At 33.3% G+C, this 17,408-nt stretch overlaps 1 long non-coding RNA gene across 6 annotated transcripts; it reads left to right on the top strand.

Moving 5' to 3' along the window:
* The first annotated feature begins 6,096 nt into the window (after positions 1-6,096).
* Positions 6,097-15,235, top strand: LOC120280919. 6 transcript variants are annotated; one of them, XR_005542440.1, is made up of 8 exons: positions 6,097-6,300; positions 6,419-6,462; positions 7,127-7,186; positions 13,548-13,814; positions 13,894-14,021; positions 14,112-14,389; positions 14,497-14,606; positions 14,697-15,235. It is a non-coding gene; the product is annotated as an uncharacterized LOC120280919 (long non-coding RNA). The 6 variants fall into 6 exon arrangements; XR_005542442.1 differs by lacking the exons at positions 14,497-14,606; positions 14,697-15,235 and having other exon boundaries at positions 13,548-13,787; positions 14,112-14,461; XR_005542441.1 differs by lacking the exons at positions 14,497-14,606; positions 14,697-15,235 and having other exon boundaries at positions 7,130-7,186; positions 14,112-14,460.
* Positions 15,236-17,408: the final 2,173 nt, after the last annotated feature.

Below are 17,408 nucleotides of genomic sequence, written 5' to 3'. Positions count from 1 at the left end.
AACTTTATTTTGTTATATTTTTATTTGATCTTTTGCCGAAAAATAATACATGAATTATCTAATTTAAAAAATTATATGTATTATATAAAAATAGATAGAAATTAACATGAATTATTTACATTGTAATAATTAAAATAAATAATATATTAAATTTGGATTAAAAAAAACACGATCATCTCCGTCTTTGATGAACGGCCAGATTTCACGCTAATGTCCCTGTTCAACCGTCTCTGACGCATGAGTCCAGTTCACGTGAGTGTTGTGCTTCATGGGTTGACCTTGCCACCAAAGTTTGACCATTTAGTTCTCAGTCAAGTAAAAATACAAAATGTAAATATTTGCATGCCAAAAACAAAATTTCAAAAAGACATTAAGATTAGTATGAAACTGCGCACAAATTTATGGACGCAAATCCATTTCAATAATACACTATAATATCCCATACAACTTTTTATGAGATTTAAAGATAATTGTATTAAGATGTTCATGAATTAAGAACCTCAAACTATGCACTTGAAAGTAATGTTGACAACAAACATAATGCAGAAAGTATCACAGAATATTTCATTCAATGAGGGAAAGAGAAAGCATCATTGAATATTTCATTTAGAACTTGTAGAAAACTTTTACACATAATCCTGATCAAACACAAATTGAATGCAATTTTGTTGAACCTCAAACTATGCACTTGAAAGTAAAACAAAAAACAGTGTGCATTAGTTTAAATTATGGCATTCCCACACAACAACAAAATTGCAAACTGTATATACAGAAATGCTATCACAGGCATTGTTTACAAAAATTGGTAGATCTTCACCATGCAGGACATCTTCAACCCTTCAAGAAGGCCTTAAACAGACACCACCTCCTCCAATAGATGCTTCAACTCCTGGGGGAGCCAAATTTCCCCTTTTTGGTCAGCATCTCCTTGCTTGTTCCTTTCCTCATCATTTTTATCTTTCCCTTGAGGCTTCATCACAGATGATCTTGCAACATTTGGAGCAGGACATTTGTTTACTATCACTTTGGCAGGTTGGCTCATGTGTGCGGCAGGTTGTGCACTATTTGAAGTTGTGCTTCTACCTCTCCTTACATTATTTTTTCCCTCCTCACCCTAGTCCTGACTCTAAGATTTGTCTTCATAGGAAGAGTTTGTTTAGGCACATCAATTACCTAAAATGTTAAGAAGGCCAAGAAAAAAACTAATTAGTCTTCGTTATGGTGAAGACTTTTAATTTGCATAACACACGTGTGACTATGGTGCTTCAATGGTTTGTGCATGTGTTGTCTCTACCTTATGTTGGTAGCCTCCAATTAAAGCACCAGCCTTTTAATTTCAAACATAATACACATGAGCCTCCCATCAATTTCAAATTAATGACATTTACAAATATTTCTTAACTAAGAGTGGTTTTGTAAGGATATTTGCCAATTGTTCATTAGTGCCACAATGGCTCATGTCACCTTCCCTTTTGCAATGAAGCTTTTGATCATAAAATGATATCTAATATCCATGTATTTGGTTCACTCATGCAAAGTTAGGTTTTTGTTATGGAAATGACTAATTTATTATTTATACACCTCTTGCGTATCCGCAAGTGAACGGGTTGTAAGAAGTAGTAAAGTGTACTCACAAGGATCAGGTAGTCAAATTCACAAGGACTGAGAATTTCTTAATACTAATTACTTTTCTAATATCTAATCAGATCAAAGATTGGGGATAGTTCTAATCTATGAATCTAAGAAGAGTAAGAAAGATGAAAAGAGGATGGAAGGAAGTAGGGAATCAAATTGAGATAGAAACACTGATATGGAGCAGCACCCCACACTAATCCCCTAGAGGAACATGTATTGTTTCTTCTACAAGGACTATCAGGTATATCTTCTTGGACCAAAGATATCCTAGATCGGAAGGCTCGACACCATACGCACTATCTTTATGCACGCACTTGATCCTAAACTCCTATGTGTGCTGTACAAGTCGATGTTAAAATTATGCAATCATATACACCAATTTTTGTAACCACAGATATATTAATCATGCACATCAAATTTTGCAATCACAACTATGGTAATCATGCATGTCAAGCTTTGCAACATAAGATTTAACATAGAAGAATTGAAGAAAACTCCATAGTTATTATAAAAGAGTAAGTCAAATATACATCGGCTTAAGGTTCAATAGCACGGGCCACCGGAGAACGGTTAGCCCCTCATGGGTTCACACAATGACAAGAATATAGAGAAAACAATCAGATAGAATCCATCGAACTCCATTTATCTTCTCTAATCCTCCCAATTGTGCTCCGAGGATCTTCCTGTCGAATGAGCTCCACTCTAATCGGTTTTCACGAATCTCCGCTCTCTTTCCTAATCGGATGGTGGTGAAGATTGTCCAGTGGATGCCCTAGAAAATCCAATCCAAAGTCTCCTTAAAACCCTAACTTTGGGGGTTTAAAAACTAATTCCCAACACAAGCACGCCCATGCTTAATACCCGTGCACTTTACAGGTTGGTCTAGGGTTTGGTATCAACTTTGAAATTCTCTAGGAAACAATTTACATTGGCAGAAAAGCATTCCCATGCTTGGCTCGTGCTTCCATCTACATGACCATGTCTGGGCTCTATGCTCATGCTTCCTTCCTTCTAATAATTTCATCAAGTCTTGAGATTTGCATGGGGTGGGAGCTTGCTCTTAACACACCCGTGCTTCTCCTGAAGAGTTGTAGATGAATTCTTTTGATGGTGAATTTGCTCTAATTATTGTTTTATTGTCCTAAGACCTGTTAACCTGCACAAATAAGCATGCATACCCAAAGTAGCATAGAAATATATGAATTGAATGATAAAAGACAAGCAAACCATATATAAGAGGTATGTAACATTTCGATATAAATTGCACTCATCAACTATCACATAAAATGTGAGTTACACTAGTTTGCTCATGGCCCATATCTGCAAGTAATCTCCTAAGTAAAGATTGCTTAATGATAAGTGCTTGTGTGATATTAATGCGAACCATTCTTTCCTTATGTTGAGCATTACTCTTCTCGGGTTTTTACACTAATATGTGTGTTTTTATGTTACTTTCGTGCAGGTAGGGTTGTGAGGCCGATTATGAAGGAAAGAAGCCAATGTGGATCATAATGCACCGATTTTTGGGGAAATCTTGCTAAAGTTCAAAGCGAAGACATAGGTCGGGTGTGAGATGCTAGAGTGTGTGCCAACCTCCTCGTATTCGAGTTGGCACATCCATTTGAGGGGCACAAGGGCGGTCACACTTGAGCATTCCGACTTATGCACATAAAACAAGAGCTCCACCAACTTGTCTATCATTGAAGAAGCAAGTGATCCACGAGCGTGAGCGTGTGCCCGTTTGCGTTACCCGATGAAAGCATGGATTCGGAAAGCTATTCGGTCGGATCATGTAACGACAGCATGCTAGCACGCGTAACAAAAGTCTCTGTAGCGACCTGCTTCACGACCGGCCGAGAAAAGCGAGAATTCAGAGAACCCACACGGGCGTGTGGAAATTATCCACGCCCGTGAGAAAATTCCACATGGGCGTGTGAAAGATCCACAGACCCTCCGCTGGGGCTTAGTTGCGCGTGCAACGGAGTGAAGCGTTGAGGCGATCTTAGTATCTAGGGCTTAATTGTGGTTAGGGACCTTCCGCCTGGACCAAAGGGTTAGGTCTATAATTAGGAAGAGATTTATCACTTGGAATCCCTAGAGCTCATTGCAACTCTATTCGAGTGTGAGGTTGAGAGATTATCTAATCTCTCCTCCGGGACATGTATTGAGTTAGGCATAGTTGACCTTAGATTTGAGACTATGTAATTAAGGATTTCCATGACTCACCATTGCGTCGATTAGGAAGCATAATAGAGGTTTCTTGCACTTGAAACAATTATCCTAGGCGGAGCATTATCCGAGTACCCCATCTTTATCGATTGCTTTACCTCCTCCTTTACTCATGCTCTCTTACTTGTTGCTTTTACTTTTGAGAATTGAATCATTGTCACACTTATCACTATTGATCTTTCACATAGCTAAGAAGCAGATTAAGTGTTTTTATTCCCTACTCCCTGTGGATTCGATACCCGCTCATTCGGGATTATTATTTCGACAAACCCGTGCACTTGTGGGATATACGCAAGGGGACCTTGTTACTTAACAAGTTGAGATCAAGCAGTAGCTACAATATACTCTGCCTCCGTTGTTGATAAGGCTATGATTTGCTACTTCTTTGAACTCCATGTAATTGCACCGAAACACAAAAGAAATACTCCACCTTATGTACTCCTTCTATCTTCCATAAATCCTACCTAATCGATGGTACAAGAAAACTGTTAATTACCAATGGAATTTACCCAGGAAACATTTTCCTGGGTAATTTGCTAGGGAATAGATAAGGATTAGAAAGGAATGATTATATATAAAGGTTAAAAACATTATCCAGAGATTACACAGGGAAATACCTAGGGAATTAACAACAATAAAACTTTCCCAAGCTATTCCATTGCTAAATATCGCAGGAAATACGTGGCTAATATTTAGCAATGAATTACCATCGAAAATTATTCGTTGGAATCCATACCGTGGCTAATCCCTGGGTAAAATTGAACAGTTTTAAAATTACCTAAGGATTAGCTAGGTAAAATATTCGTTATTATTTGTCCCTAGCTAATCCTTGGGTAAATTGAACAGGTTTAAAGTTACCCAGGAATTAGTTAGGTCATAAGTTCATTGTTATTTGTTCCTAGCTAATCCCTTGGTAAATTGAACAGCTTTAACATTACCAAGGGATTGGCTAGGTAAAATATTCGTTATTATTTGTCCCTAGCTAATCCTTGGGTAAATTGAACAGGTTTAAAGTTACCCAGGAATTAGTTAGGTCATAAGTTCATTGTTATTTGTTCCTAGCTAATCCCTTGGTAAATTGAACAGCTTTAACATTACCAAGGGATTGGCTAGGCAAAATAGTCGTTGTTATTTGTCCGTAGCTAATCCCTTGGTATTTTTATTTGTTAGGATCTTTATTTAGCAAGGGATTAGTTTCCATAGGTAAAATTATTGATCTTAAAAATTACCCAGGGATTAGCTACGGACTATAGCCATCATGTTTAGTTCATAGCTAATCCCTAGGTAAATATAAATTAACTTGATTTTTTTAGAAGTGTATTAAATTGCTTTTTTAGATTTATTATTGAATTTAACAATTTTATTATTAATTGTATTAACTTCATTATGACATTTACATAATTTTATAGTATAATTTTGTTAAAAAATTACATCAAAAGAAAATAAATAAATAAATAAATGCAATTTTTTTATAATTAGAATTTAACTAAAATAACCCCAACCATTGCGGGGAAGAATGCGCTTTTTTTTTGTATTCTTGATAGTTGTGGCATACCAAAACATGAGTAAAATTAAAAATTTTAATATGAATCACTAACAAAAGATTACATTTTTAATTTTATAATATACCATGCTTTAATCTTGATAGTTGTTTTCTAAACGATATATTGAACACCATCTTTTATAAAGACTTATAAAGATATATATTTGTTAATAATAATATGATAATTTTTAAAGTTAACCAATAACCATATTTAAATCTAGCAAGACTTGTGAAATATAAAATATATAGAAATTCCAAATTCAGCAACCAAACATACAAAATTAAACATATATATATATATAAATGTAAATATTTAAAATAAATAACAAAATAACAAAATAAAACCATCATTTTAACAATAAATAGATAAGAAAATTTTGTAATTTTTCATAATTTTTAAAATTTTTTACTATTTATATTGAGGACAATATAGTGACCCGTTACTATATGTAACAATATAAATATGGTTCACAAAACTCTAGAATTAATCATTTATGTTTGATTATTATCTACTTTATTTTATTTAAAATATATCCCTGATTTTTCATGATTTTTTAATACAGTTGAGATCCACTCTCTTTATTTATAGCAATAAAGTAGATATATTTTTTTAATAATCTTTATTTTATTTATTGCATTTATAAAAGAATCTCTCTCTTGATATGTTTCTGTGTAGGGCTTCTTTTCTATTGGATGTTTTATGAAACCATAAAAGAACCTCTCTCTTTATTAGTCCTCACCACCACCACTTCCCCCGCACTCCTTGAGAGCACCATCTTCCCCCGCGCCTCCCCTGGCGGCCGAACCCATCCCCTCCGCTGCCTTCACCAATGCCACCTCCTCTTCTCCTTCGATCTCCTGTGGATCAAAGCTATGGTTTTCAAAAATTGAGGGTAAAAATCTCTTCCGATCCCTATAATTCATAGTTGATCTTGTAGATTTCTTCATGCTTTACTTTTTCCTATTGATGAGATTTCTGATTTATTTTTTTTTTATCTCTTGATGCGCAAGATATTCAAGCGATCCTTGTCTTCTTAGTGTTGGCTGTGGTTAAGGTATGGTGATTTATTAGGTTTAATGTTGTTTATTATGTAGAGAATTTTGATTTATTTTGTGATTTTAGCTAGTGTTTGGATTTCCTTTATGGTGGATCTCTTGTTGCCAGTATATTTTTGAATCTTGTTTGATGACTGTTTGGGTTGTTGGTCAATGAGCATTGATTGGTATTGATTGTTTTATGTAATTGTAAGGAAAACAGTGAGTTTATTTAATCATTTCATTCTTTCTTATTTACTGCTAAAGCAAATGCTAAACACACTTTATATATATAAATGGTTTTCTATGATACTGGTTATATATTGTTGGGCAATATTTTCAGATGCTTGAAGTCTTGGCATTCTAAATCATGGTTTTCATGTAAATTTAAGCTGAATATATCAAAGGATTCTCACCTATTAAGCACAAGACCTTTAAATATGTCCCTGTATGTCACTGAAAATTCTGACCTACACCGGTGTTTATTAGACTTGAAGTCAAGCCTTTTTATGGATTTTTTATAAGACAACAAAATCTATGACCAATGGTTGTAGATGCATAAATTTTGGCATGTTGTGGCTGCATAAAACCTATGAGATCAAATCAAATCTTTTGGATTCTTTGTGTTGCATTAACTTATCTATTAGGTAAAGGTGAATTCATTTACTCTTGAATACTTACCAGCAGGTCTTTTGGTGGAGTTGATTATAAACTTAGAGCAACTGTGGTGTGAAATTATTGAAGGTAAATTCATCTAACCTTTTTGTTGTTGAATATACCTTGGTAATATGAGTGAAAGTTGAAGAACTCGTTAGATGTGCCTAAGTTGTGTGGGGTGACACCAGTACATAAGTTTTACCTGTAGAATTAACTGAATTCTTTTAACAGCTTCAGTAAACATCAATTTGAAAATGCAAAATTATAAGAGTTCTGTCAGTTTCAGTATATTAATTCTTAAAGATGGGTTATTTTTTGTTGTTTATTGAAGTGGCATTGAGGCTATGAGAAGATGATATGGTTTATGGCTTTTTGGTATGAGTCTTCCTATAATATGCTTATTTTCTTTTGTGTGTGTGTATATATATATAAGTATCTATATATATATATTCATACTGATTTGTGATTCATAGGCTTTTATCATTTAGTGCTATTGGTTTTCTATTGTGTAAACAAAGTTGCCCTTTTATTTATATTTTGTCCTTTTTTTTTGGTCAAAAATTTGCAAATGCACTGCATTGGATAATATTACCACATTGTTTGTAATGCCTTGATGGCAAATGGCAAATGGCAAATGGCAAAACAATTAATGGTTGATTTTGTGATTTAACTTGAGAGGAATAAGATGTGATCCAACGTGAAATTTCTTTGTTTGTTAATGAATATGGTCTGCTAAGTTTTCTTGTAAGTATCATGTAAATTTTGTGAATAGTTTGATATAGGCATGTGTTGCAAATTTGAATAATAATTTAGTTGAAATAATGAAGATTTGTATCATTGGGTTATATTCCAAGGTTTTGTTCACCTGGTTATTGTGAGTTTCATTATTTATTTACTTTTTATTGTTATATATACACAAAAGAAAATAAGCATATTATAAGAGTTCTATTAGTTTCAATTAAAAGTTAAGAGATCATACAGGTTGGTGTCATATGATGGAGTATCTGGTTGGGCATCTAAGAGTCATGATAATGAGATTTGGTGATATGTTAGTGATGAAAATTAAAGATGATCAGGAGGTTCTGATTGTTATTTAGGAGACATGAATGACAAAATTAAATCTCATTATATTTATCTTCAAGTTGTCACTAAAGCCTATTAGTATTTTATCTCTCCAAGCACTACTCTAGAATGATAAAAGTTACTACTTAGCTTTAATCCCTTCATTATTTGATTCCCTATATGTTGTATATTTTATGTTGTATGTTTTTTTTTCCATTAATGTTTTGAAGTAGATATACATAATACTTTTGGTTTGTTTGTGGAGAGAGTTATAATGCTAAATCTTATTTATCATAAAGATTAGGATTCAGGCATCATTAATATTTGTTCTTTGTGTTCTCATTCTCAAAGTTTGCTTAATTAATTAGTTTTTCTTTGTGTATATGCAAAGAACTTTATGGCTTATTATTCTGATGTGCCAACATCCACTCTATTTTATGAGTTGGGGAATAATTTTTTTGTTTTCTTTTTGACTTGTACGTCAAGATCTATAATGACTTAATGACTTCGTTCCGTATATTTTAAAGTCACCCAAGTTGTCTCTCACCTGGAAAATTCTAATTGATTATGTTTAAAGGCTTTTTTTTTAACAATAACTTTATTTATTTATATTATTTTTATAAATATAGATAAATCACATGTAAGAGATGGGCACACACTAGGAATTAAGCATTACTTGTGGGTTGAGATTCAAATCTAGTTTTTCACCGAAATATAATATCTTTGGCGAGTACTCGGTGCAAGTAAATCAAATGATTATTGATTAATAATAATTTTAATAATAAAATGTTAAAATTAATTAAATTTAAAAAAATAAAAAAAAGATATTATAAATAATAATAATAATAATAATAATAATAAATGATATATTAAGCCTAAGGAAAGTTTAGGTATGCTTCACAACCATATTAGCACCATTATTAACCTCATTGATTATTGTTTGATTTTTTGAATGATGAGAATATGAACATGAACTTCAACATTGAAGATGAGTCTGATATTTATAGTCTACCACCAAAAAAGAGATAAAAAAAAGAATTTTTCATAATGATACTTTACTTCAAAATTAATTAATTTTCATTTTTATTGTATGTGGTTTGAGTATATTTTTATTCTATGGACATGTGTTACTTACAGAAAATTGATTGTTGTTCTATGTTATCAGAATATAAATGGGAACTGATCGGGAGTAGATGTATAATAGACTTACACACGGACATAGATTCATTAACCCTAAATTTGTGGTTGGGGTAGAGACATTCATCCAATATGCTTGTGGCCAACCGAGATTTATGGTTAGTGATAAAATAAGATTCCTTGTTGTAAGTGTCAAAATCGAAGGTATGAAGTGGTTGATAATGTGAAGTTGCACCTTCTGAGGAATGGGTTTACTCAAGATTATCGTTAGTGGGTATGTCATGGGGAACTTTTGGTATATGCAAATTGTATTGAAACTCAGTGCAACTCTTTGAGATTGCAAGATGTGGAAGGATTAAGTTCATACAGGGATATGATTATTGATGCAATTGGTCCTAACTTTGATCCATATTATGATGCAAATGAAGAGGAAATGCCAAACCCTACAACTCAAAAACTGTATGACATACTTAATACAATAGAAAAACTTTATGGCCTGGATATGAAGCGCACACTCAATTATCTGCCGTTGTAAGATTATTAACAATAAAATCTGAGTTTCAAATGTCAGAGAGGTGTTATGATGCTATATTGCAATTTATGAAAAAGGCATTAACAGCTAATAATAAGTTGGTTGATAACTTCTATAATACAAAGAAGTTTGTTGCTGGCTTGGGTCTTTCATGAGAGAAAATCCATTGTTGCATAAATAGATGCATGATATATTGGTGTGAAGATAGTGACAGAAGAAGTTGCAGGGTTTGTGACCATCCTCGATATAAAAACAGGAAGAAAGGTATAGGGAATCACAAAGATTATTCACTGATTCAAAAGATGTATTATTTTCCTCTGATACCTAGGATACAAAAATTATATGCTTCAAAGATGACGGTGAAGGATATGAGGTGGCACAAATAACATGATAAAAAAGATAGCGTGATTTGCCATCCTTCTGAGGCTGAAGCATGGAAGAAATTTGATTTCATACATCCTCTTTTTGCATCAGAGGCTCGAAATGTAAGACTTGGGTTGTCTACTGATGGGTTTCAACTATTTGGACAATCAGGCAAACAATACTCTTTTTGGCCTGTTATTATCACACCATACAATTTGCCACCGTGGATGTGTATAAAAGACCCTTATATGTTTTTAACTATTATTGTACCTGGCTCAAAAAATCCAAAGCAAAAGTTAGATGTGTACTTGCAACCATTAATAGCAAAGTTAAAACATTTGTGGAATGTTGGAGTACAGACATATGATGTGTCCAAGAAACAAAATTTTCAGATGAGAGCTACACTCATATAGACTATTAGTGACTTCCCAGCTTTTGTAATGCTATCAAGATGGAGTACAACAGGCAAAAAAGCTTGTACATACTATATTGGTAACTCAAAGTCTTTTACCCTTGTTAATGGTGGTAAAGTTTCGTGGTTTGATTGTCATCAGCAATTTCTACGTACACATCATCCTTTCAAAAAAAACAAAAATGATTTCCTAAAGAACAAGATTGAAGAGTCACCACCTCCATCTATTTTTTCTGGGCATCAAATTTTGAAACAAATCAAAAACTTAAAGTTGAAAATAACAGAAGTTGGTGTTGAACAGTGGAATGCTCTTATTTGTAAGTTAAATGGATGGCACAAGCGTAGCATATTTTGGGATTTGCCTTATTGGAGTACTAATCTCATCCGCCTTAATCTTGATGTCATGCATATTGAAAAACATGTTTTTGAAAATGAGTTTGACAATGTGTTCGATGTGGAAGGAAAAACTAAAGATAATGCAAAAGCAAGAGAAGATGTGAAAATATATTGCAAGCATAAAGAATTGGAGAAAAATGAAGCAACCTGGAAATATCCTAATGCTTTCTATAGCTTAAGTAAGGAGGGAAAAAAATTGTTTGTGAATGGGTAAGTCAACTTCGGTTTCCGGATGGGTATGTTTCAAATATGGCAATGTGTGTTGATATGTGCAAGTATAAGATGTATGGAATGAAAACCCATGATTACCATGTATTCATGCAAAGGTTAATCGCTAAAGCCTTTCGTGAATTATTACCATTTACGGTATGGTAAGCTTTGACAGAGCTAAGCTTATTTTTCAAAGACTTTACTTTTTCGACGATTAGAGTGGAAGACATGAATAGGTTTATCAAAGAAATTCATGTAATATTGTGCAAGTTGGAGCGTATATTTCCTCATAGTTTCTTTGACTCAATGGAACATCTTCCATTTCACTTACCATATGAAGAGATAGCAGGGCTAGTCCAATATCGTTGGATGTACCCATTTGATAGGTAAACTTTAATATAAATTCAGCATATATGATTTTGTATAATGTCTATGCTTTCAGTTTGATATAACTATTGTTATTTTTAATTTAGGTTCTTGCATCATTTAAAGAAGAAAGTAACTAACAAAGCTAAGGTCAAGGTTTAAAAAGGCGAAAGGCGTACTTGAGGCGTTTTGCTCTTATGAGGCGAGGCGTAAGCCTCGAGGCGATCCGAGGCGTAAGCCTCAACAAAAACTTAAAAAATATAAATGATAAATAATCATAACTTGTAGATAATGAATAAAGAATAATGGTTAATGTATATTAATTATTAGTGTTAAATTAATATTTAAATTATAAACATATTAAATATTTTTATAATTTTTATTATCTTTGATATATTATTAATATATATATTATATAATTAATTTTTTTTAAAATAATCTAATTAATGGATAATGATTTGATGATTATAATTTATAAGTTTGTAAAAACCCTAGCCTCCATCGTCCATTGATAATGATAATGATTGATATTATTTAAATTATAAATATTTTTAATAATTTTTTTATTAACATTTTTGATATATTATTATATAATTAATTTTTTTATTTTCAAATAATCTCAACCGTTGAATCGTTGATAATGGTTTGATTTGTAAACCCTAGCCCACGCCGCCACCATCATCATCCGCTCAAAGAGCGTGCCCGCTCAAAGACGCCCCGCCGCCACCATCATCACCCAGCTCAAAGCGCCCACGTCGCCACCATCATCACCCGCTCAAAGACGCGCCCGCTCAAAAGGCGCCCCGTCGCCACCACCATCATCACCCGCTCAAAGGCGCCCCGCTCAAAGGCGCCGAGGGCTCGCAACCTCAATGCCCGCATCCTCTCCGACCTCCGCAACAACCGTCCCCTTCGGCCCTTAGTTCTTAGCCATTTTTTTGTTGCTTCTTGAGGGCGTCGCCTCTTGAGCCTCGGGCGGCACGAGCCTCGAGGCGGAGCGCCTCACCCGGTTGAGGCGTAAGCTTCGCCACCGGCCATGGAAGCGTATGCCTCGAGGCAGGCCGTCACCGCCTCGCCTTGAGGCGCGCCTCGAGGCGTACGCCTCAATCGCCTTTTTAAACAATGGCTAAGGTTGAAGGTTCAACTAAGCATGATGCGAGAAAAATGACAATAAATAGTGGAGTTTGTGTAAAGGGTTCCAATTACAGTGCATGATTATTATGGTCATTTGAGGGAGATTATATAATTAGAGTATCCAGCACTCCCAATAAAAAAGACTACATTGTTCAAATGTGATTGGTTTGATCCAACTCTAAATATTGGGATGAAGATACATAAGGATTACAATCTTGTGGATATCAATCCCAAAAGAATGTTTAACAAGGATGAACCCTTTATTTTATCTACACAAGTGATAAAAGTATATTATACATCTTATTTAAGCATGAAACGTTACCAGGATAATTGGTGGGTTGTATGCAAAATTAAGCCAAGACAAATTATTGATGCTCTACTAGCAAATTTGATATTCCAAGAAGATGAAATCGAAGAGCACTACATTGATAATATCGATGATATATCGAGACCTCCAAATGATTCAAATGGAGGTTCCATGAAGGTTGATAATAGCCATGATGATATACTAGAAGATGAAATTGAAACAAATTATGAAACCGAAGACAAATCAGAAAATGATGAAGATGAATAGATTTCCGATGATAATGAGTTGTAATCATTAGTTTTCTTGTTAGATTGGTGAACAAATGCAATACATTTTATATATTGTAGTAGTTTATTTGCAATTTTTTTCAAGTTATGATTATTGTGCATTGTTAGTTTTCTTTTGCTATGTTATATTTCTTTTTTCAAAAGACACTGTTTTAGTTTATTTATATCATGTATTATTTACATATGTTGACTTATTTTCTTATCAACTAATTATATTTTTTAAATTTTATAAAAATGGCTAGGGGTGAAGAAAGGACTAGATTAGGAGGTGGAAGGAATGGAGACCGCACTTCTCTTGTTCATTCAAACATTGAAGGATTAAGCAATGCTGATAGTGCACCATTTTCAAATGGTAATATTCCAAGTGTTGAGGAAACAGTGAATGGTACTGCATCTTAACAACCCAATCAAAATGTTGTAGCTGTTAGTGATACTCAAGCAAACTATGGTAGCGCATAAGATGCTTCAACCATTGTTGGGAGGTTACGTATCACAGTTGTGGATGGGTTGTAAGTATTCACAATTTGACAATCATAGTATTTGTTATGTGTACTATTTATTGCTTGTTTTTTACTTAAACTATGGCAGGTTAGGGCCATCTAGCAATTGTGCATAGATAATCACAAAAAAGTTTAAGGAAAAAGTTGACTTTGAAGGATACACATGGAAGACAGTATCACAACCTATAAGAAACTTTTTATTTTAAAGAATTTTGGGTATTGTTCATTATCATTTCTAATTTATTTATTTGTTTGTTTTATTTTTACTTGTTTTTAACATTGAATTTTTTTTTTAATCTTATGTAGAAGCACTTTATTTGGAATTCCTCATTAGAGGCACAAGTAAAAGAAGCTTGGGTTTGAAAGTCTCACAGTGATATAGTGATTTTTTGAGGAATATAAGAGATGCAACAACAAAACCGGAGTATCTAAGTGAGGAGAAGTACAAGCATTGGAAAGTTGTCTGGGATAGACCTACATTTAAGAATAAACAAGAGATAAATTCTAAAAATTGATGTAGTATTGTTTGGCCATCATGCCATATAGGAGGATCAATATCTAATGTTGAGCATGGGAAGAATCTTGTAAGTATAAATATAAGATTTTAAATGTATTGAGATGTGTTTATTTTATTTTGCAAATTCATGTATTACATGTTCCTAAGAAATTTTAATATTTCTTATTGCTATAGGAATCTAAATTTGGCCGAAAAGCCACTACACATGAGTTTTTTTTGCATACTTATACTTAAAAATACATGGTGGGGAAACTTTTGTAGATCTCAAGTCAAAAACAATTAATGTAAGCATTTCTAAGACTTATGATATTTTAATACAAGTTGTTAATTTTTTTCTTCTAAATCTGTATTATTAACATTTGTTTTCAATATAGGATAAAACGTTGACCTTGAAACAACATGCAATTTCTACAGAATCTAAATCAATAAACTCATAACCTACTCTAGTAGATGAATTGACCCTTTATATTGAAGCTGTTGGTGGAGAGAAGAAAAGAAGAATCTATCGTCTTGGTTCTCAAGTATCTTCCTATTATGGATGCTCTAATTCAAATGTCAATAACTCAACTACAACATCTAATATGCAAAATAATGAAGATTTACAAAATGAGTAAGCATCTGTCCGTAATAAACTTCAAATCCAAGAAGAGCGGCATCAAAAGAGCGTCAAGAAACTCAACAAGAGCTTCAAGAAACTGGACAAGAGGTGGCTGAAATGAGGAGGATGCTACAATTACTTATATCTCAAAATAAAGCACCTTCTCAACTAAATCAATCAGGTCATGATGAAGATGTTGATCCTACTCCACCAACTTAGTAGTTATTGTTCTTATCTCGTGACTTATTTCTCATATTTGTTGCTTGCTTGTGATACTTTTGAGTTTAAGTACTTGCCACTTATGTTGGCTATGTATGCTTGCACTTATTTTGAATATGAATTGTGTTGTATTTTAATGTCTTTGACAATGTTTAATATAATCTTTCATACTTGGTTATGATAGATTGTAATTGTTATTTTTAGCATATTATAGTAAAATTTATTGATTATTCTAAATGAATGATTTAATGCAGGTTTTTTTTTATTATAATTTATGATATAATTTTAAAATAAATAATTAAAAATTTGTTTTAAATTAGCAAGGGATTACCCGGGGAATAATCTTTTTTTTTTCAAATTTTATTACTCAAAGATTACTCAGAAAATAATCCCTAATTATATTTAGTAAGGGATTACCAAGGCTATGATTCATTACTGCTACATTTAAATACTAATGAATTACCCGAGACACAATCCCTAGTAAATATTACCCAGGGATTACCAAGGGACTAACATTTCAATTTTTTGAAAATTTAGCAATGGATTGCTTATGAAAAATACCTTGCTAACATTACCCAAGGATTTCCCAGGAAAGGTTTCGAAGCAAATTCCTTGTCTATGATGAATCAATTAACTTAAATTACCCAGAGATTGCCTGGAAAAATATTTCGAAGCAAATTCCTGGTCTTTGATGAATTGATTAACATTAATTACCCATGGAATTTATTATTTACCCACGGAGTAATTCGTTGCTATTTAGCAAGTGAGTATAAAATCCCTTGGTAAATTATTACCCATGAGTCTATTACCCAGTGATGTTAATCCCTGGGAAAACCCTCGCTGATGAATATTACCTAGGGATTTTAAAATGTTAGCTAGGAAATTGCCCCAAGCTAATTGCTATTTTTCTTGTAGTGATATAACCAAAAAAATTTGAAATTTGAGACACATTTATACCATAGGTGAAATCTAGTGTCCCTACCATATAGGTCAGAATCCTTTTGGCTACACCAAAATGATGCCTTGATGGATTGATCATATATCTTGACACCATTCCAACAAATAATAAATGAGATATCTAGTCTAGTGGGCACTAGATAAATCAATCCTCCAATCAAACATCTATAATACTTTGCATTTACATCACCATTGCCATCATCCATCTATAGCTTCTCATTAGTATTCATGGCTGTTAGTCTTCTTGCATTGGTACATGTTGTAGCATTTGAGCAACCATTCTGCATACTTCTTTAGAAAAATAAATATTTCATCAACACCTTGTTTAACCCCAAACCCGAGAAAGCAGTGTAACATTCTCAGGTCACTCATTTCAAATGTGTTCATCGTACCTACCTTAAACTCATCAACAAATACTTGTGATGAATTTGTATAAATAATATCATCAATATAGAGACAAATTAGCAATATCAATGCTATCATGTCTCTTTTTATACAACATGGGTTCATTCTTACTTTATTCATACCCATGGTGAAGAAAATAGCTATCAATCTTATTGTACCAACCTCGAGGGGCATGTTTCAAGCCATATAAGGCTTTCCTTAATCGGTAAACCTTGCTTTCACTCCTTCTACTATAAATCCTTATGGTTGATCAACAAAGACCTCCTCTTGTAGCTCCCCATTCAAAAATATAGAGTTGACATTGAGCTGATATATTAGGCATCTCTTCTGTGTAGATAAACACCCTCACTGCTTTAAGCTAGGCAACCATGTTAGTATAAAGTATTTAAAATCCACAACTTGCACCTATGAGTAAAACTCTTTGCAAGCAATTGTGCCTTATGCTATTTAACTAAGCCATTTGCATGATATTTGGTATTTTACACCCATTTTAGAACAATAGTTTATTTTCCTTCTGGTAAGTCAACTAAATCCCAAGTTAAATTTCTTTGAATGGTTAATATCTTCCCATTCATAGCTTCTTGCCACTCTTGTTTATCAACAACCTCAATGAATGTGGCAGGATCTAAAATGGTGAGTGCAAAGGAACATGTTTCAATAAATCTCTTAGAGCTCTAATTTTTATTGGTGGTGATTCTTCTATTTAGGATGAACTTGTAAAACTGTGTGAAAAACTAGATGAAGAACCTGTACTTGTTGAACTTGGTGTAGTATCACCATTTTTTGTAGTATTTCTTTGTCAAAGAAATTACACTTTGCTAAAGAAGGAAAAAGCTAATTAGAAAGATAATCCTAAACTAGCCACAACTTCTTTGATCCATCTGGGATGGTCCATGCTAACATGAAA

Source organism: Dioscorea cayenensis, chromosome 17 (assembly GCF_009730915.1).
Source record: "Dioscorea cayenensis subsp. rotundata cultivar TDr96_F1 chromosome 17, TDr96_F1_v2_PseudoChromosome.rev07_lg8_w22 25.fasta, whole genome shotgun sequence".
Lineage (NCBI taxonomy): Eukaryota > Viridiplantae > Streptophyta > Magnoliopsida > Dioscoreales > Dioscoreaceae > Dioscorea > Dioscorea cayenensis.
This window is presented reverse-complemented; position numbering and strand designations above follow the sequence as displayed.